This window comes from Lutra lutra, chromosome 1 (genome assembly GCF_902655055.1).
Source record: "Lutra lutra chromosome 1, mLutLut1.2, whole genome shotgun sequence".
NCBI lineage: Eukaryota > Metazoa > Chordata > Mammalia > Carnivora > Mustelidae > Lutra > Lutra lutra.
This window is the reverse complement of record NC_062278.1, coordinates 62105117-62131773: the sequence shown is the minus strand read 5'-3', so window position 1 is coordinate 62131773 and position 26657 is coordinate 62105117. Positions and strand designations below refer to the sequence as shown.

Sequence of the window (26657 nt, the reverse complement as noted above, 5' to 3'; positions counted from 1 at the left end):
GTGTCTCTGAGGCAGTCAGGAAATAAAGGGTGTTTTTAAAAAAATACATTTTTTTTAAACGCTACCAAACAATTCAACGGAATGATGAAGATTTTAGTGTGCACAGCTGAGAGCACTCTGTAGACAATGGCAGAGCCTTGAGTCCGTTCTCAGGAGGATCCTGCAGGCTTAGGCTTCATGCTGCCACCGATGGATGTCAGCCTTGACATGCCTAGCAAACATGCTTGTGGGAGGAGGAAGGTAGGTGAGTGTGTGAGGGCAGGGAGGTAGCTCTCGCGGTGGTGAGAGGGGGAAATGAAAGTGAGACTCATCGTTCATTTGGAGTTTCTCTCTACCAACTTCATGCATCTATTCTGGACATTTACATTCTGCTCAGAATACTTACCTCCCCAGCTAAGCCGGAAAGAAAAGTAGATGCATAGCAAAGGAATATTGTTAATACTGTTCTTATAAAGATCGCTTTGCTAAGAACTGGTTGCTTTTAAATGTGAGGAACCTCCCCTCACCCGACCTTTGGAAAATATTATTTGTCACACCCTCTTCTTTATTCTTCTGCATTCATGGTATCAAATAAAAGAATGCAGTGAGAATCCTTATTTGGTTCCAGGGAAATTTATCATCCTGACTTAGGAAAACTAGATGACTGTCCTCTCAGTATTAAACCCAAATATAGTATTGTCCTCAATATAAGAGATTCTGATTGAGTGTGCTCTGGGAAGTTGTCGAAGGAATGGAATGGGGGTGGTTGCATCCTGTTTGATACTAGACTAGCAGAAGAGTCAACAGACGAGCTTTCAGAGCCTTCCATGTCCTTACTAAATAACTCACACTCTCCCCGGAAGTGGAATTTTAGCTGGAATGTGTATTTGCCCTTTGCCATCAGGTGCCTACTTTACTGCTCTTTCAAAGGTATTTGATCTTACCATGTTTTCTTGTCTTTCTTCCAATTTCAAAAATCTGGCATATTCCAAAATATTAGAAGTGGAAAAAATAATAAAACAAACAAACAAAAAAACATGGTGGCCATAAAAGCATTTGAGTGTGTGGCAGCATCTGAAGTAAATTGCTCTTTGGAAAGGAGGGAGGAGTCTTTGATGTCCCCAATATGGTTCTCATAGGCTAAAACTTTCAAGAACCACAACCCAGCCTAAGGGGCACTTACTCGATGTTCTTAAATATTTGGAAAGAGATGCTATCTTATTGTTTTAGTTGTCCTTGCTGTTAACGCATTGCCAGTAGATTCTTCCTAAAAGTTGAAAATGCTGTAGCAATTGTTGATTTTACATTGAACCAGATGTGTTTTGTGTGTGCCTGTTGTGTTCACCCTTGTCCAAGCTGGTGCCGTCATCCAACATATTCCACTGACTGGTACTTAGCTTTGGAATTTTGTCTGCTACTCTGGACAATTCAGATTCTTAACCGGAGAACTCACACATGCTCATATATCTAAAGTTCTCTGTAGAGGCTGACCCCTGCTACAGCCTCATCGAGGATTCTCATGACCTCTAGAACAGAGTCAGGTTCATATCACGATACCTGTAATTTGTTAGGCACCCCAAATTCCTCACCTGTCATCATGATAGGAAGTGGTCTCCACATTTTATTAGGATAAGTATGATAAACATTTCAGTGGTACGTAACGGTAAAGTTTGCCTATTTCAGTTAGACATGCTAGTTATGACCATACTATTTGTATGTTAAAATGTCTCTTGGGGGTTTTCCATTAGTCTCTTGTTTTCTAAAAAAAAAAAAAGATTGAATAGGAAAATGGTGTTAAAATTTTTAAAATATAGTATAAAAAATGTAACTAGCTTTTAGCCCATTACCACCAAGACCTACGTAGGGGGTTGTGCTTCACACAGTTAACACTCAGGCTGTAGATTCCCAGGAGAATTATCTGTAAGTCTCTGGTAAGGATGTCTATTTAGGACTACACCAAAGGCAGGCTGGATCTCTAACACTTTGAAAACATTTTGATGTTAAAATCTCCTACATCTAATATGTAAAATTTTCTGAGCATTTTTAAGCAGAGAATAGGTAAACATGAATATCTAAGAGTGTATCCCAAGAGATGACATTTTAAAAATATAACCTGCCAGAGAGATTTTCCTTATTATTGGCAAGATCTGGAGGTCCACGTGGCTCTGGAAGAATTCAGCGGCTAATTTGGAGTATATAAGTCCAAATATGATCAGTTCATCTCTGAAAGGCAATATAATGATATGTTTCTTTCTGCTTAAACTGTTGTATTAATACCTGATTTTTTTCAATGCCTGTGTTATAAACCTTAATACCATACTATCAGTAATTCAGTTTTTCAGTGCCCATCGCAAAAAATTGTAATGTCATTTCAGAGGATGTATGCTGTAGAGTGTGTATTTTCCTCTGTGCACATTTTAGCTATAAGTGCTTTCTGCATGTTACATTCATTTAATTAGGTAGTCACAATTAGACAAAAATCACATCGCTTTATGATCACACCGATAAGAAATCATTCTTATTTATTTAAAAATGCTTTTTGATATTTATGATTCCTTTAAAAAGATACATATTTTCAGAAGTTAAAAAGAAGGGGTTGATTTATTGTATCATCTGAATGTGTATGTATGTTAGCTTGTAAGTGCATATATGCTTGCATAATGGCATACCTATATTCAACCACTGAAAACAGGACTGACTGCTAGCTAGGCTTACTTGCTTTTGAATTCAATCGGAGGTTTTGCAGATTGACCTTAAGTGAAATGTAGCTGACATTTTATCACACTGACAACACAGAAATTTTGTACAAATATTTATGAACAGTATAGATACCAAAGGGGAGATTTGGTTAGCCTATAAGGTGAGTAATTCTCCTTCATCAAATATACATGTTAGGTTATAAACCTAAATTCCATTATGCACAATCTCAAAATAATAATTGTTTTATGTATAAAGTAGTTAAAATTAAGTAGAAAGAAATTAAATTGCTATTAATTATCTTAAAGTTGAGGCTATATTTAATGAATTCACTTTATTTTGTAAAAAATAATTTATATAAAATGTCCCAATTTATTCCAGTTTCTCAGTTACTTATCTGTACGCTAAATACTTTGATGCTGTATTTACATATCAGCATAGGCAACTATAATTTTTCAGACACCTTTTTAAGATACCCAGCCATATCGTATCTTGCCAAGTCACAGTTGTTTCTCTGAAGCTGTTTATGATAATGCAAATAAAAGCTAACTTCCCCTTCTGACATGGATAGCATTTTAAAAATCTCTAGGTTTAAAAAAAAAAATCTCTAGGTTTCATTGGCACTTGTCATATACTGCTTTGAACTGAAGTTTTTTTATAGATGTGAAACAGGTGATTAGAAGGCAGGTAGTACATTTTATGTTCATCTTCCTCCAACCAATGTCAAATTGCTCAGTCTGAGTGGAGGATCAGTGAGTAGGTGATTAATGAGTATCTCTATACATTAGTGCATTGGCAATGTGTATGTCTTATTTATCATAACAAAAGGAATATGTCCAGAAAACAAATCAATAGATTCTTCTCTACCTGAACCCCTTAAGTTCCCATATCAGATCTGACTTGCTGATAGCACCTGCTGCTGTCTGCTGAGGTACATTCTCAAATTTCCAAAATGCACAGGGCATTCCTGACAGAATATGGGGTCTCGAACTTGCAGTAGTTCCATTCATTTTCCAGGACTCTTGAGGGTGGCTACATACCAGCTTGTTGGACTCCTGCAGTCTGAAAGGACCAGACTCACCTAGAATGTATCATATTGACCAAAGGCCTCTCCAGCTTACCAGTTACTCACTTACAGTCCACCAGTGGTTCTTCCATTCTTCAGACGCAACATCTAAGGAGCTCAGGCTGATGTCAGACATGGACAGGCATAAAGACTGCCTCAGAATGCCCTGTGAACTAGATAGTGGGGGTGTGAGGCCAGACAGCACAATAAAGAAAGGGGCAAAAGGAAGGGCAGCCAAATCATTTGCCCTATCTTAACAGACACTAATTAAGTGACCCTTTTTATGTAAATAATAGCTGGAGATAACTAAGTGCAGCTGTTTCTCATGGATGAGTAGAGAAATTGGTGGGATCTCTTGGTGCTGCTTCAGTCATTAAGCCACAGTACACTAAGGCACCTTTAGTGCTCTGGGGACATCAGAGAAGAGAAATTCCAGCACCTTACATGGCACCTGGCTGACATGAAGTACATTCAGGGAGTAACTTCATATCCTACAAACCAACTCTGATAAACAATAACTGAAAAAAAAAAAAAAACAAGATATTGTGTAAAATGGGCTTTGATTTTGTCTGTTGTCAATGGTCAGTCAACTTGGCAGTCCTCAAACTACATCTAATTCTGTCTCCTATACCAAATTCTTTTCTAGAGCTTCTAATATGTATAAATGAAATGTAGTAGTTTCATTTGCATCTTTTTTATTTTCCCTACTTATCCTTTAGTAAACTGAATTCCTAGATGTAAGCAGCCAGAGGGAGAAAGAGAAGAGGTTCGCATAATGGATAATTAACCCTTGAACAATGGAAAGTTAACTCTCCATAGACATGCCAAAAACTGAAATGTTTTGCTGTTGAATTTGTTCTCCTTTGGGTGTTAACACATTAAAGACACCTCCATTAGCACAAACTTGGCATTAAACAACCTGTTCATCCTCAAGATACAAATGCCACACTCACCTTCCAGTTCATTCTGGCAGGATTTGTAGCCTGATGTCCTCTTGGGTAGCCATGTACAAACCACTCCGAGGGGCAAAATTGTATGAGTGCCTAATCCACTTTTGAAAATGAAAGAAAAGGATCTGTCTTATGAAAGGCACCTAATAAGGAAAGACACAAATTGTAATAAAAGGTATTAGCACCTTGCACCTCCCGTTAATTGCCTTCCTAGTCAAGAGGAACCAAAATAGTGTAATAAATGTTAGAGCTACATCATGAACAGAGTGCGAAGAATTGTCTTTACCTTTTAGTACTGAAATGAAAAGAGTAGCAAACCTTAAACTACCTATGCAGTCTTAATTTAGGCTCCTAACCTTTCAGTTACTTCATTTGTCAAATGAGAATACTACTACCCACTCAACTCACTTACTGGTGTTGTTATGAGGATCAGATTACAAAGAGTATTCTTTAGCACATTCATAAAGTGTGGATTTAACATTAATTCATTCATTCACTCATTTATTAATTCAAGAAGCACTTTGAACCCCTACTCTGTGTCAGGTATTATTCTAGAAACTAAAGATCAATGCATTTATTAACAAGTATCTATAGGGGAGCACATGCCATACACCCAGAACTTTTGCAAGGGCTGGGGATACTATAGTAAACAAAACAAACAGAAGTCTCTGTCTTCATAATGCTTCCTTTTTAAGTCAGGGAAGAAAAACAATAAACAAGTACATATGTCAAAGATATCATGCTGGATAGTGATAACTGCCACAGAGAAAAACGAAGGAGGAGGGAGAGTGAGAGTGTATGTGAGCGGTGAAGATGCAATTTTAAATTGGAGAGAAAAAGAATACCTCATGAGGGGGCAGCATTTGAGAAGGGTGAAGAAACAAATTTTATAGTTGTCTAGACAAAAGCATTTTTGACAGTGGCACTAAGTGAAAAGGTCCTGGACAAGAATGTATCTGGCAAGTTTGAGTGATAACTGAGCAGTGTTTGTGGCAGAATCAGAGTAGGCAAGGAAAAGCATGGTAGGGGATAATGTAGGGAAGGTGGGGCCTGAGCATGTAGGTCTTTATATGCTGTCATGAGGGTTTTGATTTTGTCAGGGACAATACAAAGATGAATAAGACATGACCTCAAGTTGCTCCACAGGAGAGACAGATAAGCAAGCAAGTTGGGATGATGCCATATGCAAAGTATCGTAAATGAAGGATGTTCAAGGAACTTTGGAGGTGCAGTAGTGTGGGTTCAGCTGAATGTACCTTGGGGCAGAGGGTCAGGGAAAGCTTCACAGAAGAGCTAATGAATCCATTCTGGGCCTTGAAGGATTTTCCCAGATGGTCAGAGGGAGGAAAGGCTGCAGGGTCAAAGGCACTTGAAGAGGAAATAGCATGGCGAGTCGGGAGTCAGTGTCACTGATGTTCAGCAGAGGAAGAGGGAGAAATGGTGCTGGAGAGGTAGTCCGGGAACAATCACGTTGGGCCCTGATCACCATGCAAAGAAGTTTTAGCTTCATCTTATGGCATTTGGGGAGCCATTGAAAGTTTTAAGTATGGAAGGTTAATGATCAAATTGTGTTATGGAAGATTGCCTGGCAGCAGGCTGGAGGATAGATTGGAGGAATGGGAGAATGGGGCAAGAAAATGAGTTAGGAGGCAACTGAAATTGTTCAGACAAGAAACAATGAAGCCCTGAACTAGGACAGTAACTGTGGGATTAGGGAGAAGGAGATACGTTTAAGAGATAAGAGACAGAATGAGCACAATCTAATAACCTTCGAGCTGGGTATTGAGAGAAGAAGGCATTTTGGATTGCTCCCAGGTTTCTGCCTTACACAACTAGGCAAGGAAAGCTCTAAGGAGGAGCAGCAGGTTTTGTAGGCTGGGGAAGATGATAAATTTGCTTTTTTTTTTTTTTAAAGATTTTATTTATTTATTTGACAGAGAGAGATCACAAGTAGACAGAGAGGCAGGCAGAGAGAGAGAGGGAAGCAGGCTTCTTGCTGAGCAGAGAGCCCGATGCGGGACTCGATCCCAGGACCCTGAGATCATGACCTGAGCCGAAGGCAGCAGCTTAACCCACTGAGCCACCCAGCGCCCCGATAAATTTGCTTTTGAATGTATTTATTTTGAGATGTCAGGGGGGCATCCAGGTTTCTGGTAGGCCATTGGATTTAGTCAGGAAAGCTGAAGATAGGTCAGCAAGAGACTGAAGTTGGGCAGTCATCTGAATTGTCAACATCACGGTAGCAGTTAAAATTATGGAGTGGACTTTTCTCAAGGAAAATTTATTGACAGAGAGCAAAAGAGAGCAGATCCTTAGGGTATATGACATTTTTGGAACAGAGAGAGGAAGAGGAGCCTTAGAGAAGATGATTATTATGAGCAGCAATCATAGGCCAGTCGTTGTGCCAAATGATGGGGGAACCAAGATCATTGGCACCCAGATCCCACCCAAAAATACCCACAGTTTGTACAAGTGGAAGAGGTTATCCTCCCTATCACCAGCAGCCATGGGACAGTGCTAACACAGGAAATCCCCGTGCATAACAAAGAAAATCATGTGGAATACTTAATTAGCATCAAGGGAGATTATTATAAAGGCAGAATCCTAGGATGTTTGCTGCATGCATTTTTGCTATACAGTTCATTTCTGATTTCTCTAATACTCGTATGTGTATGTTCCACTGTTAGCATGGGTTCAAGCTATTGGCAAAACAAGCCAGGTGTAAATTATGGTAGAATTGAAATCGATAGTGCTTTGAAGCACTGGAGTGCCCAGTTCACATCAGGGCGTGCGTCTGTGTTCACTGAAACATGGCTATCAAGTGCACCCCGAGTCATTAGATGTGTTATCCAGTGAATAACAGCATAATGATATTTTAGCAGAGCAGCCTTATGATAAATTCTGCTTTAGTGAAACTCCATATACAGAGCAATTTCTCCTGGCCGTGTACATTGCATGGCAAAGAAAGGATATCCTGCTGCGTATCAGAAGGCTGTAATTTCATTTAGGGGTTCTATTGACATCGTAAACTGCAAGATCAGAGCTCAAGTGGCTATTTAAGTCATAGGAACTTCAAGCTAAAATTACTGCCTGGTCCTAATCGCCACCTCCAGGGGACTCCTGCCTATACATACGTGCTTTATATTTCTATCTTTGTGTCTATAAATACTCAGTCACTCCAGGGGCTGAGGTGATAAGCTGTCCCAAAATATGGCAGGTATCAGTCACCTTTGTAGCTAGTACAGGCTAAGGGCCAAAAGCGGCTATATTATTCGTTGAAGGTCAAATGGTAAAAGGGGCCAGAAATCCCTGACAAGTTCAGAGGTTGGGGGGTTCCCATTTGTCTACTTGGAAGATATTCTCTACCAAATTTAAGGTCGGTTTTTCTAGCATGTTGACACTAGAAAGTATGGATTTTAGACTTACACATACAGTCAGTTTATAGCCAGTAAGTCTTTGCCCTACTTTTTCCCCCTCTCTGTTTTGATGCAGATCACTTATGAAAATAATAGTACTGAATAGTCTTAGTACCTAGAAAGATACAGGTTATATAGAAAGAGTAAAGGTAAGTATGGATTTTTGTTTGTTTCTTAATGAAAATTTTATGTTCATAGTCCTACGTTAACAATCAACTTTGTAAAGAGTAGACACTACAGAATTGGACTTCTGTAACCGGGGGGGTACTGGTATTTTGTTTGGTCCCTCTCATGATGAATCCCTGGGCTTGGGATTCATCATGCTGTCTTAATAAGAAATTCCAGCAGAATTATCGTGGCTAAGAAAATCACAGTAAGAATAGAACTTGTGATTTCTCATAAGGTAAATATGTTCTATAGTCATCTTATTAACCCTTATGTCACCCTATAGAGAAATGGAGGAGGAAGAGGTAGAGAGCTGAACCCACACAGCATGGCTGACTGAAACTAAAATTGTCACTTTCCATATCGACTGGCCTATTTCTTTATGGTTTAAATAGCATAATAAAAATTAAAGTCCACAAGAGCCAAATCTCTCTCATCTCTTACCACTATAGTTTCATTATATTCTTGAACAACATAATATGCCATTGTTAAACATTTCTGAGAAGAGCTACTGCTTTAGTAAGAGTATCCTCAAATCATTTATATTTATGGGAATGTAAAAAGATATTATGTAGACATAGACAAGCTCTGACCTGAGATAATACAATCCTCCTATTGTTCCTCTGGATTTAGGAAGCATAGCAGAGTGATTAAGAGGGCAGACTGCCTGGTTTCTACCAACTCACTAGCTATGTAAGCTTGGAAAAACTAATTCTCACTACATCAGTTTCTAAATCTGTAAAATGGGGATGATGATACCATCATCATAAAATTATTGTGGGGAGTAAATGATCTAATGAATATAAAATATTTCAACCAATATCTGGTTTCCTATAAAGGAAACTTTCCTTTTAAGTTTTTTCTTTCCTATAAAGTTATGGTTAATACCTGTTTGGAAAAAACCTACACAGTGTGTGCATGCCCACATATACAAATACACACCCACTCACCCCATCTTCCTAGGAAGGCTTGCTTACCCCAGCTTTGGGCTTAAGCGTCACCTTCATGTTAATCCCAATATCTTCATGAGCAGAGACTATATGAGGAATTCATACTTTGGACACAGTGGGTTTGGTTCTAAGTTTAGCCTTAACACTGGTTTCAGGTACTTGATACACAATTACTAAGATGCTGGACTCACTCCTATTACCTACTCACCCCAGTTGCTCTCTCTATCGTTTAAGTCCTTACTAAACTATGGATTCTGTTAAGCACAGTCAAGTCCAGATCTATTGATCAGTTCACTGTTATAGCTCAATAAATTATTTTATAAGCTCAATAAATAAAAGTAGGATGAATGAATGAATGAATGAATGTTCTACTTACAGCCTTTTTACTTAGGTCATAGTCCTGGCTACCTGATATTCTAACTGCTGACCTCACTGTCTACCTAGGTCACTGTATTCACTATCCCTGACTATTATTCTCAGTCTTCCAGTCCAAACTCTCCTAGTTATTTTTATCTTTTTGCCTGATTTAAACCTCTCAATACTCATATCCAAAAAATATAAGAAGCCTATCCCTCTATCTGCTTCATTTTTTCCTTCATGGAACCATGAATACCATCTTTAGAACTGTGTTCTCTATGCTTCTATCTATGCCTTTTTCCCATTCAAAATTTGATTTTTAATCTTACAAGTGATTCATTATCCATTCACATTTTAATCTGATGTCCTCGGTTCTGACCTCAATTTTGATCTTCATGTCCTGTTGTTCACATTCCCCTTTCTGTAGTTGTTATATTTTGAGAAAAATATCTCTATATCAATATTATATCAATAATAAGTAATGCTGCTATCAAGCCCTATTTGTAAGAAGTAGCACTCAACCTTGGCCGACTACATGTTGGACTATTTGCTATGCGTCCCACAGTGGTCCTTAGCTCCTTGAATTTTCAGAGATCTTATATCCTGAACTTGGTCTCAGTTGCCCTATAGCTGCTCTACCTCTAGGTTGGTGCTAACAACATCCAAATCTTAATTAGTGTAAATTTTAATTGGGCAATGTTGGCATTAAGGTAGAGTGTGTCCAATAGTAAATATTGCATGTGAGAAGGGGAGGAACCAACAGAAAATGCAATATTGTAGCCAGTGAAGATCATTAACCATTGTATGTTGATATATTTATTGTGTTCCCTTTATTGTCACTATTTTTTTGACTCTTAAAAAAGGGAAGAGGTACAATTTAAATTTAGAAACAAGTATGATGAAAATCTTAATATCTGTCACAATAGTTAACAGTGTTACTCATTATCAAAGATATAATACCTGCTTACAAGGAGCTTATAGTTTGTGTAGTCTTGTTGCAGAGATTAGTAATTAGGTCCTAAAACTAATTAAGTGGAAATTACTAGCCTATTATTATGCACCAAAATGAGCAATAGAAAGAGAGTCTCTGCTACAAGAATTCACGTCGGGGTTGCCTATACTAGTACATGGAAGTCTTCATAGTAGAGGGAGAGCTTTAGCTATGTATGTATATGTATATATAAAAGCTGAGCATTGAAAAATGGAGCAAAAAGGGGCTTTTGGGAAGAAGGAAATACGGACTGCCATGGTGTGATGTCAGAAAACAAAGAAGTAGTGAGAATGAAGAACACTTTCAAACTGGAAGAAGGCTTGGCTGTGGGAATGAAGTTGGTGTGCACAAAAAGTAATGAAATTAGAGATAAGACCCATGTTAGTGAAAATTAAGATATGAATTTGGAAAAGCACATGGAATCCAGAATTTATTCTTTGTGGGTGATGAGAACATATAGTTGTACAATTAAGACTCAGTAAGGGTTTGCTGAATAATTGAGCAAGCCAAAGTAATGAAAGCAGTGTTTTAGGAGTTGACCTGGCTATAGTGTGCAGAGTGGTTTGAGAGGGATGAGTCCAGCCAGAGATGCCAGCTGGGAGAAAATTGTAGTCATCAGATGTAGAGCAATCAAAACTCAAATGTAGTCCTTACTGGAGATTTTTTTTAAAGGGCGGGGGGGCAGATATTCCAGAAACACATTAACAGCACTCTGCTTGTCTCTTCCCTACCAGCCCTAACCCTGGTCCCACTTAACCATCACTTTAACTGGAAAATATCTCCTAACTGCAGGGTCCTCCTGACCTTTTGGTTTGATTTTAGTGAGGCTGGTTACTACTTATAAGGCAGAACCAGATTGGAGAATGGACCCTCAGGGTCACTCAAGCCTCTGACCTGTGAGGACTTTATTATATCCCTGAACAACATAATATGCTCTCAACATTTGCAGGGAATAAACTCAGGGGGCACACAAACTCCTCTGGGTTCCCATTTGTGAGTCCTGGATATGTACAACTCTGCGGGAAATCTCAAATATCATAAAGTTCTGATCTGCTCAGGGGGGTTCAAGAGGAAGGTTCTTTTTTGTTTTTGTTGTTGTGGTGGTGGTGGTTTTGTTTTGTTTTGTTTTGTTTTTTTCTGTCCATCTCTGTGCTTTTTTTTGCCCCCAGGGGGAAGTTCTACATAGTTGCCAGCTCTCACTACTGACTCCTAAATAGCAATAGAAACATTTTCTCCATTTTCTCCCTTCCTTCTTCAGTTCAACTAGATCAATACCAACAGACTGTGTGCTAGCAGAAATCTCAAGACCATTCCAAGCTTTGTCTTCACCCTGGAGGTAAAGTCTCACCTTCTGAGAAACCTGAGGCAATCTCAGAGATCCCAAAGTTATTCTCACACTTCGTTATGAGAAACAATGCTCATTAATGTGTCCTTTGCTGTGCATCTAGTCACCCATCACTATCAATCATGTTCCCAGTTGGCCTTTCATGAGACAGTTCTTGAAGACACTTCTTGAAGAGTAATAGTTTTGCCAATGTATCACAGCTATATTCAACTTTCCATTGACCAAAAATTGTGCCCCTATTTTATGCTTTATTTTATGAGTATTTTTTTGCCTACTCAGATCTCCTTTTAGATAAGACCATGACTTACTTTTCTATCTTTTGGGTTTAGCATAATGTATGCCCCATGGTAGACCATCGGTATACTTTCTTGGACACTCCAGATTTCATGCATTTTTTTAAGTAAACTCTGTACCCAATGTGGGACTTTAACTCACAACCCCAAGATCAAGAGTCACATGCTCTACTGACTGAGCCACCCAGGTGTCCCCACCTTCATGTATTTTGAACAGGGACAACCCTCCATGAAGTTTTGAGTCTCTAATGTAGAAAACACCTCCTAAGTATCAAACTCTTTTGCCTCCCCAGCCAGCAGTCCCAGATATATACTAGGCCTAATTTTTCCCAGCAGTTAGCATAGGGAATGCAAAATTGATGGCTCTGCTTGTCAAACCTGTCTGTCTGCACAGTGTAGAGTAGCACCATTTAGAGGAAGGGTGTTTAGAAAATTAAACAAGGATTGTCTGAATAGGAGACCTATTGGCCTGCAATGGAATGACAGGTTTCTGCCCACAAACTGGGGTTAAGACCTGAATATTGATGCTTCTTTTCACCCATTTGTGAGTAATGGGTCTCACCCCATTAGTGGGTGAATGTGTTACACCACTGGAAGTTGTTATGCATTCTCTGTAGGTTTGTATGAAGGAGCCATAGATATACATAAATATGTACTTGCCGACAGATCTCTGTGTTTATCTGCCTGTCAGTGGGAGCAGACAGGGCAAGCTCTTTGATGGGCAGGAATTGCTGGTCAAAGCTGTGCTCTGGCTCTTGCTGCTGCTGCTGTGGCTTTATCATTGGAGTCCCAAAGGAGGCTAGGGCAGCTTGTCAGTTGTCGTTCTAGCCCAATCCAAGAGGCCAGCTCTGGTCACTGGCATAATTAAAGAGACCTTGCAAATGTTGACTGACCGCCAATGTTGTTGTGGCCAGTGGAAACAGACCCTTAAAGCCATGGCCACCTACCATCTATAATCTTCCAGTTGTGCCTCAAGAGTCCCTACCTCACTGCTACCTCTGGGCACTGTCTCCAATGCTGTTCTGATGCTGTCTGATCCTCCCAGATTCTGAGTCAGGTGCATTTCCTGTTGCAGGCTGTACCCCTCTCTGTCTCTTAGCCTCTGCCCTACTCAAGAGACACACCCTGTCACAGTTGGAAAAATTCTTGTGTTTCAAGTTCCTAAGGGTAATAGTCTACTAAATTAGCTGCTTATTTTAGCCACAGCCACAGCCCTACAAATACATACATCACTGAGCATGGTCTTGATCATCTCAATATGAAATATTGAGAAACAGAAAAATAATTTTTTGCCCCAAAGTAACAATACAGTGGTTATGGCAAACTGAATTTATTGTTACTTTGTATATAACTGAGGAAAATAAGCAGAGCAAACTTGTGTTTTTAATCTAGGCCCGTTTACCAGTTTAATTTGATAGTGGGAATTAATTGTGCAATTCTTAATATAACTACAGTACAACCACAATTAAAAGACATTCTTTACAGTCATTGTCCCTCCCTCTCATGCTTATAAGAGGGTGTGGACTGTACTTTTCCCAAAAATTCAATTTTCCTCAAGATTGTGGAATTATTGCAAAAGAAGTGACAGGAGTATTTTTGTTTTTTGGTTGGTTTGCTTGGTATCCATTTAATAAGGGTCTGACTGAAAGACACAAGGAAGGGAGCTCATCTTAGACAGTGTTTTCTGACTGTGCCTTTTTCTAAAAGGTAGTTGGAAGAGCAGAAGAGTTTTGTTTCTCAGTCAGAATTTGGAAGGAAAGAGAATAACTCATCAGAGAGGTGAGATGATGTGAAAGGGCGTATTTCTGAGTGTCAAAAAGGTGGAAGACAGATGTTTCACTGAGCAGGAAGGGTACTGGGCTCCAATGTGAAGTTTTCTATTATGAGTTGTTTTTGTTTGGTATGGTTTCTTTTTATTACTATTGTTAATATGTCTGGGATGCAACAGAAGCAGACTGGTTTTTCTGAAGATCACCTCCAAAAGGATAGAAATTAGTAATTTGATCCACCAGATTGAAAGACAATTAAATAAAAACAACAACAAAAAAAGAAACTCTGCTTACAATTAAGGATGTTTACTGAGCTCAGGCTTTTTTTTTTTTTTTTTTTAAATCAGATATTGATATTCGGGAGTTAGAAGTTGATGCTTCAGTGGGAGTGAACTAGTTAAGAACCCCATTTGGCTTTTTGCTATTGCTAAAAGCCCTACAACTCAGTAAATGCATCTAAAGCTATTTTAAAGGAACATATGAGTTTGTAGTTTTGCTCTGAGAGTCTGCACCTGCTTAACATCTTGAAACGCAATGATTCATTAGGAATGAAGAATTTTTTAGCTGCTCTTGCAAAGGTTTCTCTAGGACAGTGTTTCTAGCATCCTTGAACCTAAGAATCATCAGGGTTATCTGTGAAATATGCACATTTCTGGATCCCACCTCAGACAGAGAATCAGAAACTTCCATGATCAGTCTCAGTATTTGTATCTGAAATAAGAAACCTAGTCGACCGGTATGACGAGGGATTTTTGGGAAACATTACTCTAAGAGATTTTTTTTAAACACATGGAAAGAGGGAATGATGTATCAATTTATTGCATATAAAAGTGATCCCATATATACCTTTCTTTCGTGTTCTTCTCAGGAATTCAGAGGCATTTCAAGTGAGTTTTTCTCTAGACCAGGGTTTGTTTTATTTGTTTTGTTTTGTTATAGCATCTCACATCTCTCCTTGTCCCTCCATATTAGTGACGCTAAGACTTTGTATTCCCCTCCTTTCTACTCCTCATCCCTACCTAATAAGTGGTCATCAAGTGAAATAGAAGTTCCTAGATTATGAATTTGTAGCTTGAACTCTAGCTCTGGCTGAAACTCTGAGCAATGTTACCTTATACCTCCTCATAACTTAAGTGTTCACATTAGAACAATGATGAAGTTGCACAAAATGTTATTTGTGAACCATTACCAGCTTGACATTGTTACGTATATTAAATAACAACAAAGTTGTAACTTTGTTTAGGGACCATAACCATAAATGATGATTTTTGTGCTTGATGGGAATGTATGTTCAGGTTTAGACATGTGCATAAATATTATTTCCAGACTTTTTACTAATTTCTGAAACCAAGTTATGTTATAGTTTAACATGATAAACCTGAGGCACCTGGGTGATTCAGTTGGTTAAGCATTCGACTCTTGGTTTTGATTCGGGTCATGATGTCAGGATCTGGGATTGAGCCCTGCATCAGGCTCCCTGCTCAGGTGGGGAGTCTGCTTGTCTAGCTCTCTCTCTGCCCCTCCCCCCTGCTCATGTGCTCTTGCTCTCTCTCTCTCTCTCTCTCTCTCACTTGCTCTCATTCTAAAATAAATAAATAAATCTTTTTTAAAATAAGGTAATAAACTCTTTAGAAAACTTACATTCTGCTTCTAACTGTTAGAAGCATCTTCCAACAGGAATTATTGACAAGGGTTTGTCATATTGAAGCCACATGATAGTTAGTTATTTGTTAAAAGAGTAAGAGAATTAACTGGCCCATTTGAGAAAAAAAGAGTAAGAGAATTGAATGAATGGATGGATGAATGAATGAATGAATGAATGAAGTGAGTGAACAACCTGGTGCGGGTGCCTGTTCTAGGGGCTAACACTTTCAAGTCTATAGACGCAAGGAGAATTAGACCCTTCACCTAGATGTTGGAGGACTGGTAGTGAAAATAATTTTTAAATACACATAAATGGCCATGTCTTGGGATTGTTACAAAGCTATATGAAAACTACATGGCTGGGTGCAACTGTAAAAATAGGAAAGGGAGAAAATGCTGCTCCAGAGTTTCAAAGGTGAAAACACAGAAGTGTAGTGGTAGAGGTTTACATTTCCTAAACTCCCTTGTCAGCTCAGCATGTCCTCAGTGTAAATACACATATGACAGTGGCCTATGCACTCATTCACACTTCAGAGAAGCCCTTGGTTTCCTTTTCTCCCTCCATTTTAGCAGTGGGCAGCCTGCAGCCTTTTGATGCAGCTGACTTTGTACATTACATGACTGAACTCAGCTATGCCAAACATCCTCGAGGAAGTTGACATTTGTGTACTTTGAAAGAAAAAAAAGAAAAGTGAATCCCAACTGCTTCCTCCTGCCCTTTTGATTAAGAGAACGGTAAGTCAGCAGGAGAGGTGCTGCTTTTAACAAGCAGGGGTGTGCAGAACTGATTGGTATCTTTCTTTGAAAAAAAGTAGAAAAGATTGATGTTAAACAACACTAATCAGAGTTGATTACAGGGACTGAATGAATTCATTGATGGGAAAGAGCCATGGTTCCAGAGACAACAAAAGAGATTAGATAATAGTCAGGGGAATAGTATTTTGGAATTGTTCTGCTCATCTCTGACACCCAATAATCAGTTCCCCTAGCTCTTTAAGCACTCTTTGGAAGAGACTTACCTGTACACTGAGTGCTCTTCTCTGCTGGGAATGCTCTTCTCCCCGAGCTTTGCATGGCTGGCTCTTTCTCTTCATTCAGGTCTCAGCCCTCCCTGACCATCTTACCTAGAGCCGTGCTTCCATCAGCACTTGGTGGTGATGGGCCCTGCCCACCTCTGGAACCTCATTTTCTGCTATTCCCAAACATTACCTAGTACTCTGTCGGGAACCACCATGGTTCTCTGAATGGATTATATTCTCCCTTTCTCGGTAATTTTAAATTTTTAAAAATTTTATATTTTGTATTTTTGCTCTTACCATTACCTGGTATTTCTTTCCATCCTCTCTAGTCTTTGCCTGATCAGTTCCTCCCATTCTACAAGTTTCAGCTCAGGCATCATCTCCTCTAAACTTGTTATTGAACCTTCTCATTAAAGGTTAGGGTCCCATGCCTTGTTCCCACATAGCTATTTATGCTGAATTCAAGGATTGCAGTTATTATCCTATGTCATAACTAGTTGGATTTTACTTTCCTTTCTCCCCAAAAGACTGAAATGTTTGAGGGCAGGGACTGTGTTTATCTCTATCTTTAATGCTAGCAAAATACCCACCAAATAGGTGTTTATTAATAAGCAATCAATCAATACTTCGTTCCTACGTTCCTCCATTTTTATTTTTTTCTCCGTGTTTTAAAATGATTGCCTGAAATAAATCACAACCCAGAGGAAGAAATTCTTACACAGAATGGATAACTCACCAGTTATCTGTTTACCAAACAATAATAATAATAATAACGGGATAAAAGAAGTGGGGAATCAAATTTAGGAACTTTTATAGCTTGTTCCAAATAACACTCTGACTGTAAATGAGGAAACCTCTGGGGAAACAGCTTGTTGGACTAAGGCTATAATTTCTGACCAGTGAATAAATGTGTTGCTTATTATACAAAAATTAGGTTGCTGTTATTAAACTTATAATTAATTATAATATACTGTTTATATAGGCTTCTCCTTTAGGATCCCCCAGGTATTCAACATACATCATCAGCCTGATGCTATATTTTGCGTCATGTTCATAATCTTGCGCATACTGAATATACCACCTGACTACCTTGATAAATGTTATCTAACAATGAATATATTATACTCATTATTTTTAATAATTTCATACACTTAAACTCCTACAGAAAAGGGTTTTCTTATACAGCAACAGGTGGGTAACCAGATCTCTATTCAACACATGGAAAGTAGATCATATGGGGAATAACCCCAGGCTTTTTCTTTTTATTTTTTTTTAATTTTTTTTTAAAGATTATTTATTTATTTGAAAGAGAGAGAGATCACAAGCAGGCAGAGAGGCAGGCAGAGAGAGAGAGAGAGAGAGTGAGGGAAGCAGGCTCTCCGCTGAGCAGAGAGCCCGATGTGGGGCTCGATCCCAGGACCCTGAGATCATGACCGGAGCCGAAGGCAGAGGCCTTAACCCACTGAGCCACCCAGGTGCCCCAGGCTTTTTCTTTTTAAAGATTTATTTATTTATTTGGGTCAGGGGAGAGTGCAAGCAGGGGGGAAAGAAAGGTAGAGGGAGAGAATCTTTAAGCAGATTTCCCTCTGAGGACCAAGCATGATGCTGGGTTTGATCTCGTAACCCATGACTCATGAGATCATGACCTGAGCCAAAACCAAAAGTCAGCCCCTTAACCAACTGAGCCCTCCGTGCACCCCTCACCCTAAGCTTTTAAATGGAATTTATCCCAAAAGTTCATGATTGTAACATTTTATTTATTTTTTTTAATTCTAGTTAGCTAACATATAGTGTAATATTGGTTTCCAGAGTAAAATTTAGTGATTCATCACTTACATACAACAGCCAGTGCTCATCACAAGCGCCCCCTTTTATCCCCATCACCCATTTAGCCCATCCCCTGTCCACCTCCCCTCCAGAAACCCTCAGTTTGTTCTTTATAGTTAAAGAGTCTCTTATGGTTTCTTTCTCTCTCTGTGTGTCTCTCTCTCTGTGTCTCCCTCTATCTCTCTTTTGCCCTTCCCCTATGTTCCTCTGTTGTTGTTGTTTTTTCTTAAATTCCACATATGAGAGGAATCATATGGTATTTGTCTTTCTCTGGCTGACTTATTTTGTTTAGCATAATACACTCTAGCTCCATCCACATTGTGGGAAATGGTAAGATCTCATTCTTTTTTTTTTTTTTTAAGATTTTATTTATTTATTTGACAGATGGAGATCACAAACAGGCAGAGAAGCAGGCAGGGAGAGAGGGGGAAGCAGGCTTCCCGCTGAGCAGAGAGCCCGATGTGGGGCTCGATCCCAGGACCCTGATATCATGACCTGAGCCCACTGAGCCACTCAGGCGCCCCCAAGATCTCATTCTTTTTGATGGCTGAGTACATCTTCTTTATACATTTGTAGTTGGTGGACATTTGGATTCTTTCCATAATTTAGCTATTGTTAACAATGCCATGATTGCAACATTTTAATGTCATTTTAGATTTGACTAGTAACTCCATTGGGCCTAGAAAGGAGCAGCTATTTAATAACTTCTTAAGAATGCTATTGAGCTAGGGAGGGAAAAACCTGAAGCATTTTATTGTTCAAGGTGATAGAGTCCCAAGGAAGCCAAATACTGGTTTACCACATCTGCTGAAATGTTAGTTGCGCCAGTGGCTACAAGATTGGGGAGCTCAGGAACCATTTATCATTGCCATGAAACTTTAATTTTTACTTTCATATGAGATTATTCTTTTTGGGGGGGGGGCATACAAAACTTCTTTTATAATAGTACTTAGTCAATTAAATTTACTGAGCACTTTCTATGTGCCAGGTACTCCTCTAGGCATTTAGAAGTCAAGTGAGATTATTCTTGAATTGGTCAATCTCACATTTTTCAATGCAGTTCTCAATCTTACATTCTCCAGTGTATCTTGGAGCTCTTTCCATTCAAACCAGGGAGAGCTACCTTAACTTTTTTATTCAGCTGCACAGTATCCCATTACATAAATGTGTCATAGTTTATTCTACCAGTCCCTACTTATAAAGAGTTTTCATGATTCTAAACAATGCTCCAGTGAAAAATTTTGTACAATTAATCATTTTGTAGATGTGCTGGTTTTCAGCAGAATAAATTCACAGAAGTAAAATTGCTGGTTCAAAGGGTTACATTCATCTTAAATTTTGCTAAATTGATTTCCAGAAGGGTCATATTAATGAGCAGTCCCACGGGTAATATGTGAAAATATCTCTTTATCCCCAGCCTCAACAAAGTAGTGTCTTTTTAGACTTTGGATTTTTGCCAGTTGTGTAGGTGAAAGATGATATCTCACTATATGTTTAATTTGCATTTTCCTTATTATGAGTGATTCTGAGCATCTTTTAATGTGTTTGATAATTTGGGTGCTTATTTTTCTATAATGTGTCTGTTTGTCTCCTTTACTTCTTTCTGTTGGATTCTTGGTCTTTTTCTTATTGATTTCTTGCATTTATACATTAAGGAGATAATCCATTCATCTATATGAATATTGCAAATTCTTTTATCTACACAAAAATATGGCAGATATCTTTCCTAGTTTACTTTTTTTTTTTTTTTTATTTTTTAAAGATTTTATTTATTTATTTGACAGAGAGAGATCACAAGTAGATGGAGAGGCAGGCAGAGAGAGAGAGAGAGGGAAGCAGGCTCCCTGCTGAGCAGAGAGCCCGATGCGGGCCTCGATCCCAGGACCCTGAGATCATGACCTGAGCCGAAGGCAGCGGCTTAACCCACTGAGCCACCCAGGCGCCCCCTAGTTTACTTTTTAAAAAAGTACTCTGTTTATGGTGCATGTATTTTTGCCATACAGGAGGGTTTTTTTTTTTTTTTTTTTTTAGTGCAATCTTTCCTATTATGGCTTCTAGATACTGAGTCATATAGGTAAAAAGCCCTCCCCCATGCCAAGACTATGAGACTGACGCGCTGCCTACTGCGCTAAGGAGGCACCTTCCCATGCCAAGATTATGGAAAGACTTACCAATGTTTTCTTTTAGTACTTTGATAGTTTGGATTTTTATATTGAAAAATATGATTTATTGAATGATATTTTTAATCCAGAAGATATTTTTCAGGATAAGGGAGGCTCTGAGGAAAGAGAGGCCATAATGTGCCCAGAGATTACTGAGCTGTGGCTGACCTACTATCATTTGCGTAGTATACTAAATCTCATTCCTTTCTGCCAGTAAGTTACAATATAATTATGATGAAAGAACAATCCAGATTTTAAAATTAAACTTAAAAATGACCATGTTTAGCCTTTTGAAGTGTTCACCTTTCTTCTTTCTGTATTGCTCTTTGTTTTATTTTTATTTCTTTGAGAAGGCCACCTACTAGTAAAGAGACCTTAAGCTAATGGAATTATTTATTGGTTTCAAATTCTAGCATATTATGCAATTCAGCACTAAACCACTTTGGCTTATAAAATACAAACTGGTTTAAAATAGTGTATAGAACCTAGCCCTTGGAGTTAGAGGCCCTGAATTAATTTGCTGTATCCCAGAGCGTCTCTCCTTGCCATGATTTCCGTACCTATAAAATGGGAAGAAAGGGATCATTATTTCAATAACAGTAAGAAAGTGAATAGGTGCATTTTAGATAGTGCTTTAAGTTCTACAGAAAATTAGTTCATGGGGCGCCTGGGTGGCTCAGTGGGTTAAGGCCTCTGCCTTCGGCTCAGGTCATGATCCCAGGATCCTGGGATCCAGCCCCGCATCCGGCTCTCTGCTCAGCAGGGAGCCTACTTCCTCCTCTCTCTCTCTCTCTCTGCCTGCCTCTGCCTACTTGTGATCTCTGTCTGTCAAATAAATAAAATTTAAAAATCTTTAGAAAATTAGTTCATGAAGTTAATTAGTTGATATTTTCAAATTATATGATATATGAATTTTTTGAGGAAGGCTTTAGTCAGAAAGCTTTTCTCCCCCATACTCCAGTTAGTATTTGCTTACTGTCTTCTATATTTTGTTTTCATTTTCAAAAGTAGTCTTCCAACAAGTATCTGCTCTAGGTTCTGGGTAAACAAATTAAACAAATACAAAAAGTTGGTATTGTCAAAGAGCTAGTATTTGGAGGAGAAGGGTGAAAAATAAATATACACATAAAATATCAAGTATATTAGAAGGCAGTAAGTGCAATAAGTTATAAAGAGGGAAGGAGATGGGAAGTGTTGTGAAAGGGATATTTCTATGATGTCTAGAACCAAAGAATTCTGTATTCATTTAGCAATGGGCCTTAAAGGAAATCTCAGCGTTCCAAATATACTGAAATGACCCTTTGTATTATAGGGAGAACCAGAACTGGAATAAGTAAGTAAGCAATCGTTAATGAACATACTGGTTCTATTCAAAGTCAAATGACAGCTTATGTCAAACTTTTCCACAAATATTTCACATGTACACAGATACTCATCTCTCTCATCTGAGCCAGACTCACCATCAGCCTTTAAGCAGCTCAGTAGGCTTTGTTATTGAGAATGAAGGACCAATGCTGATGTGGTTAGGCGCTGGTGAGATTCTTGTTTAAGTCATGTGATGTGATTAACCTCAATAAATGGAGCATGATAATCTCAGCTGGAGTAAGACTCACTAGATATGAAAACGTTTTCTCTACCACTAATTTTCTCTACCACTAATCTCCCTATGAACTCCAAAACCTCAAGGGCTGTGAGAGGTTATTCTCTACTGAAATTGTGATGCTAATAGGTTGTTTACCCAGTTTTCCTTAGATTTATATTCTCGACAGAGTAATGATCTTTGGTTGGCTCTTAAATTCCCTTGTTATCTAGTCCTAATTTACCTAAAAATTATCAATTTTATTTCTTGCCCCTCCCTTTCACAAAGTAAGTGATTTGCTTTTTATTTATTTATTTTTAATTTAATTTAATTTTTTTGTGTGTTCCAAAATTCGTTGTTTATGCACCACACCCAGTGCTCCATGCAATACGTGTGCTCCATAATACCCACCACCAGGCTCACCTAACCCCCACTCTCTTCCCCTCCAAAACTCTCAGTTTGTTTCTCAGAGTCCACAGTCTCTCATTCATGGTTTGTCTCCCCCTCCAATTTCCCCCAACTCACTCCTCCTCTCCATCTCCCAATGTCCTCAATATTATTCCTTATGCTCCACAAGTGAGTGAAACCATATAACTGACTCTCTCTGCTTGACTTACTTCACTCAGCATAATCTCCTCCAGTCTCATCCATGTTGGTACAAAAGTTGGGCATTCATCCTTCCTTTTTTTTTTTTTAAAGATTTTATTTATTTATTTGACAGACAGAAATCACAAGTAAGCAGAAAGACAGGCAGAGACAGAGAGAGGGAGAAGCAGGCTCCCTGCTGAGCAGAGAGCCCGATGTGGGGCTTGATCCCAATGACCAGAGCCAAAGGCAAAGGCTTTAACCCACTGAGCCACCCAGGAGCCCCAGTATTCATCCTTTCTGATGGAGGCATAGTACTCCATTGTATATATGGGCCATATCTTCTTTATCCATTTGTCTGTTGAAGGGCATCTTGGTTCTTTCCACAGTTTGGCAACTGTGGCCATTGCTGCTATGAACATTGGGGTACAGGTGGTCCTTCTTTTCACTACATCTGTATTTTTGGGGTAAATACCCAGTAGTGCAATTGCAGGGTCATAGGGAAGCTCTATTTTTAATTTCTTAAGGAATCTCCACACTGTTTTCCAAAGTGGCTGCACCAACTTGCATTCCCACCAACAGTATAAGAGAGTTCCCCTTTCTCCACATCCTCTCTGACACTTGTTGTTTATTGTCTTGTTGATTTTGTCCATTCTAACTGGCATAATTAGTATCTCAAATTGATTTGTTTTACCCAAGGCATGATGACTTTTTTGTTCATGTGGTTTATTCTGCTTGAAATGCTTTCTCTTTCCTTTCCATATTTTGAAATCCCATCTATTCTTCAATATTTCTGCATCTGGAATTTCCTTCATTACCAATTTCTTAAGGTCATGACTAATGTGTATTTAATCTACTTAGCTATTATTTATCTATTTACCCATCTATCAGTCTGTTTATCAACCATCTGCCATATGTCTATCTACTCATTATCCTAATGTACTTGGTATTTATTGTGTAATGAATAAGTGGATGAATGGTGAAGTGGGGATAGCAGACAGCAATGGAAATATGAATGAGTAGTAAAATAAATGTGACTTTGAGTAGATCTTATAGTCTGCATATGACAAAATATTAAATCAAATATTAACATACCTTGCTTTAATTGGTCTAGAACCAGTTCAGGCTATCTGGTGGCTTCCCAGGCTGCTGTCATGTGTAAAATAATCTGGAACAGGTTTCCTCTTAGAATTTATAAGGAATACTTCTGGCTGATGTGTCCAAGCTACCTCATAAGGATGTAGACTCTGCTAACGTCTCTCACTTGATACTTGTTGGCATGCTAAGGTTGGATCTTGTGTCCTACCTGAGCTCTAAACATAAGAAAGCTAACACATTTAGTGAGGCTTTTGTGCTCCTAATTAGTTAAATCTAGTGTTTTCAAACATCATTGCTTTTCTCAAGATCTGAGCAACAGATGGTTTATTTTTAAAATTCCATTCTTTCTGAATATTTTCCACTAATAAAGGATGTCCTGACAGAAGAAGAATCACGGCATTAATGTAAGTCCTAGTTCTAGGACTAGTTCTAGTTCTTCATGAAAAAAAACAAGCTCCAAGATGCAGCTGGTTGTTAGAAAGAAGTGAATTGTGGAGCATGTAGCTTGTCCTCAGTCAGTAACATAACACACTCATGTCTGATGAGACTAGAGAGAGAAAATAGCACTTCAAGCCCAGAGTCAGGTTCAGTTATGAGTTGAAGGTGAAGTCAGTACTATTTAAAGTTTCATTTTATTTATAGGACTCATTAGTAAGTATAGGGTTTCCAAGAAAGTAGAAGACATGGTTCCTGACCAAGAAGCTTTTCAATATAATGAATATGATGAATCTAATACAAGTATTATTACTACATATTACTGAAACTTAGAACCAAACATTAAAAAGTAAGTAGGCTACTAATGAATTTATCCAATTGGGAATCTCAAATTAAAGAAATTTTCTCTTCTATATCATGTGTGGGATAGGGCCATCAGGTGAAGTATTATTGTTTCATGCAAATTCCACTGGACCTCATAATCTGCGAAAAGAAAAGAATGAATTCATCTCTGGAAACTGATGGAGTAGATGCAGGAATTACCAGAACAAGAAGGCTGAGGACAGGGAGGCAAGAGGCTCTAGAAAGTGATGCCAACACACAGACTGCTTCCAGTATAACACTCATAGGGACAACCTTCACCTGAACCCCTGCCTTATATCAAGTCTTCATCACAATCTGTTGGGAATCTTTTTCTGTGATTTTATAATGTAATTTCTCTGTGATTTGATAATAGAAGTTAAGCCTATGTATTTCCATAATCACCTTCTCCAGAACACATCCATTATGCAAAGGAGAGAAACATGTATAGCAATAATGATAATGTTTTATTTTAGGTGTACTAAGTGCTTTCACGTGGATTATCTCATTTGGTCCCCATAATAGATCTCTGAGATAGTGCTATCCATTTTAGAGGTGAGGAAAATGGAGTCCTAGAGAAAAAAATTTTATAGAACATTTTATTTGGAGTTCTCTCTCATACACAGAGAGAGAGAGAGAGAGACAGTAATAGAAATATTAGAAAGCAAAAAAGAAAGCTCTGAGCATGCTTTGCACTTCTGTCATGTAAACCTATTCTTAAAAATAATCTTAAGGGAGGTTTCAATTAGCCCAATGTAAATGTGAGTCTTATCTACCTGTTAATGAATTTGTGACATTTGACAAGTTTTTCAACATTTCTAAACCTGTTTTCTCATATATAAAATAACAATAATAACAAGAACAACAAGAAAAACAATAGTGGTGTCTTGAGAATTAAATAAAAATAGTGTAAGTAAACTCCCTAACCCATAAAATCAACCAATGAATGTTAGCGATAATAAAAATAATGATTATCCTTATTATCTTATTTTCAAGAATGGCAACAACAAAGGTGGGAAAATTCTTAAATTTGTTGAAAATAGGATAAGTTACTTAAAAGATGAATGGTAGCACCCAGGTGTTTGCATGGAAGAGAGAGTGAATACCCTACCTCAGAAAATAATCTTCAACAAAAAAAATACTGAAAGATGTTATAATCTGTAAGTCAGTTACCTAAGAAATAATACGAAGTATATCCCCTCTCTGTTCTTCTTTCAACTTCTTAGCTTTGAAGAAATTCTAAGACACAAGTACCGTGCAGTGAAGCATCTCTGTATGTTCAGGGAAACAACATTTCTGAGCCCTCCAGAAACTATTCTGGTGCAAACACTATAGTAATTGTAGAGCATCATGGGACTACTTTTGCTTCCAACTCCATGAAGATCACAAGATCTCTATAATGAGATTCCAGATACTACTATGAAGTGGTCCAGGAATCATGCATTTTGGGGAGCAATGCCAGAGAGGAAAACCTATCCAATTTTGAGATGTGTCATATATATCCTGTGCTGCTCCAACAGCATCCTAGCAATCAAAAACAATGTACTGATGGAGGGTGGCCAGGAAGATATATAGCAGAACAGCTATAATGCTGTTTTGGGCCCTTCCACCTTAAAAAATGTAAAGAATCTTTCTACTTTCCCCAAAGTTGAAGGAAGAAAAGACTTCACAAACTGGACTCAACCCACCAAAAATTCAACAGGGTCATTGTTAAGCCAGAGAATTACAAGGTTTTTTAAAGGCTTTTTTTTAGAGCTTTCCATTTTTTTTTAATAACATGAATTACTTTTACATAACCTATTTTAGAGATGATTCATTTTAAAATATCATATAAGTATTTTAATACAGAGGAAAAAATAAAGAAAAAAGATTCATCATAACTTTGTCACTCAAATATTCTTACTGGCATTATTTTTTAAGCATATGATTGGAAATTCAAACAGAACAGAAAAAATATATATAATCAAAAG

The 26657-nt window shown here is 38.3% G+C and overlaps 1 protein-coding gene across 8 annotated transcripts in view; it reads left to right on the top strand.

The window, feature by feature from the left end:
• ZBTB20 (zinc finger and BTB domain containing 20) overlaps positions 1–26657 on the top strand; it is an 814654-nt gene that overhangs the window by 506929 nt on the left and 281068 nt on the right. The gene's annotated exons all lie outside the window — the stretch shown is intronic.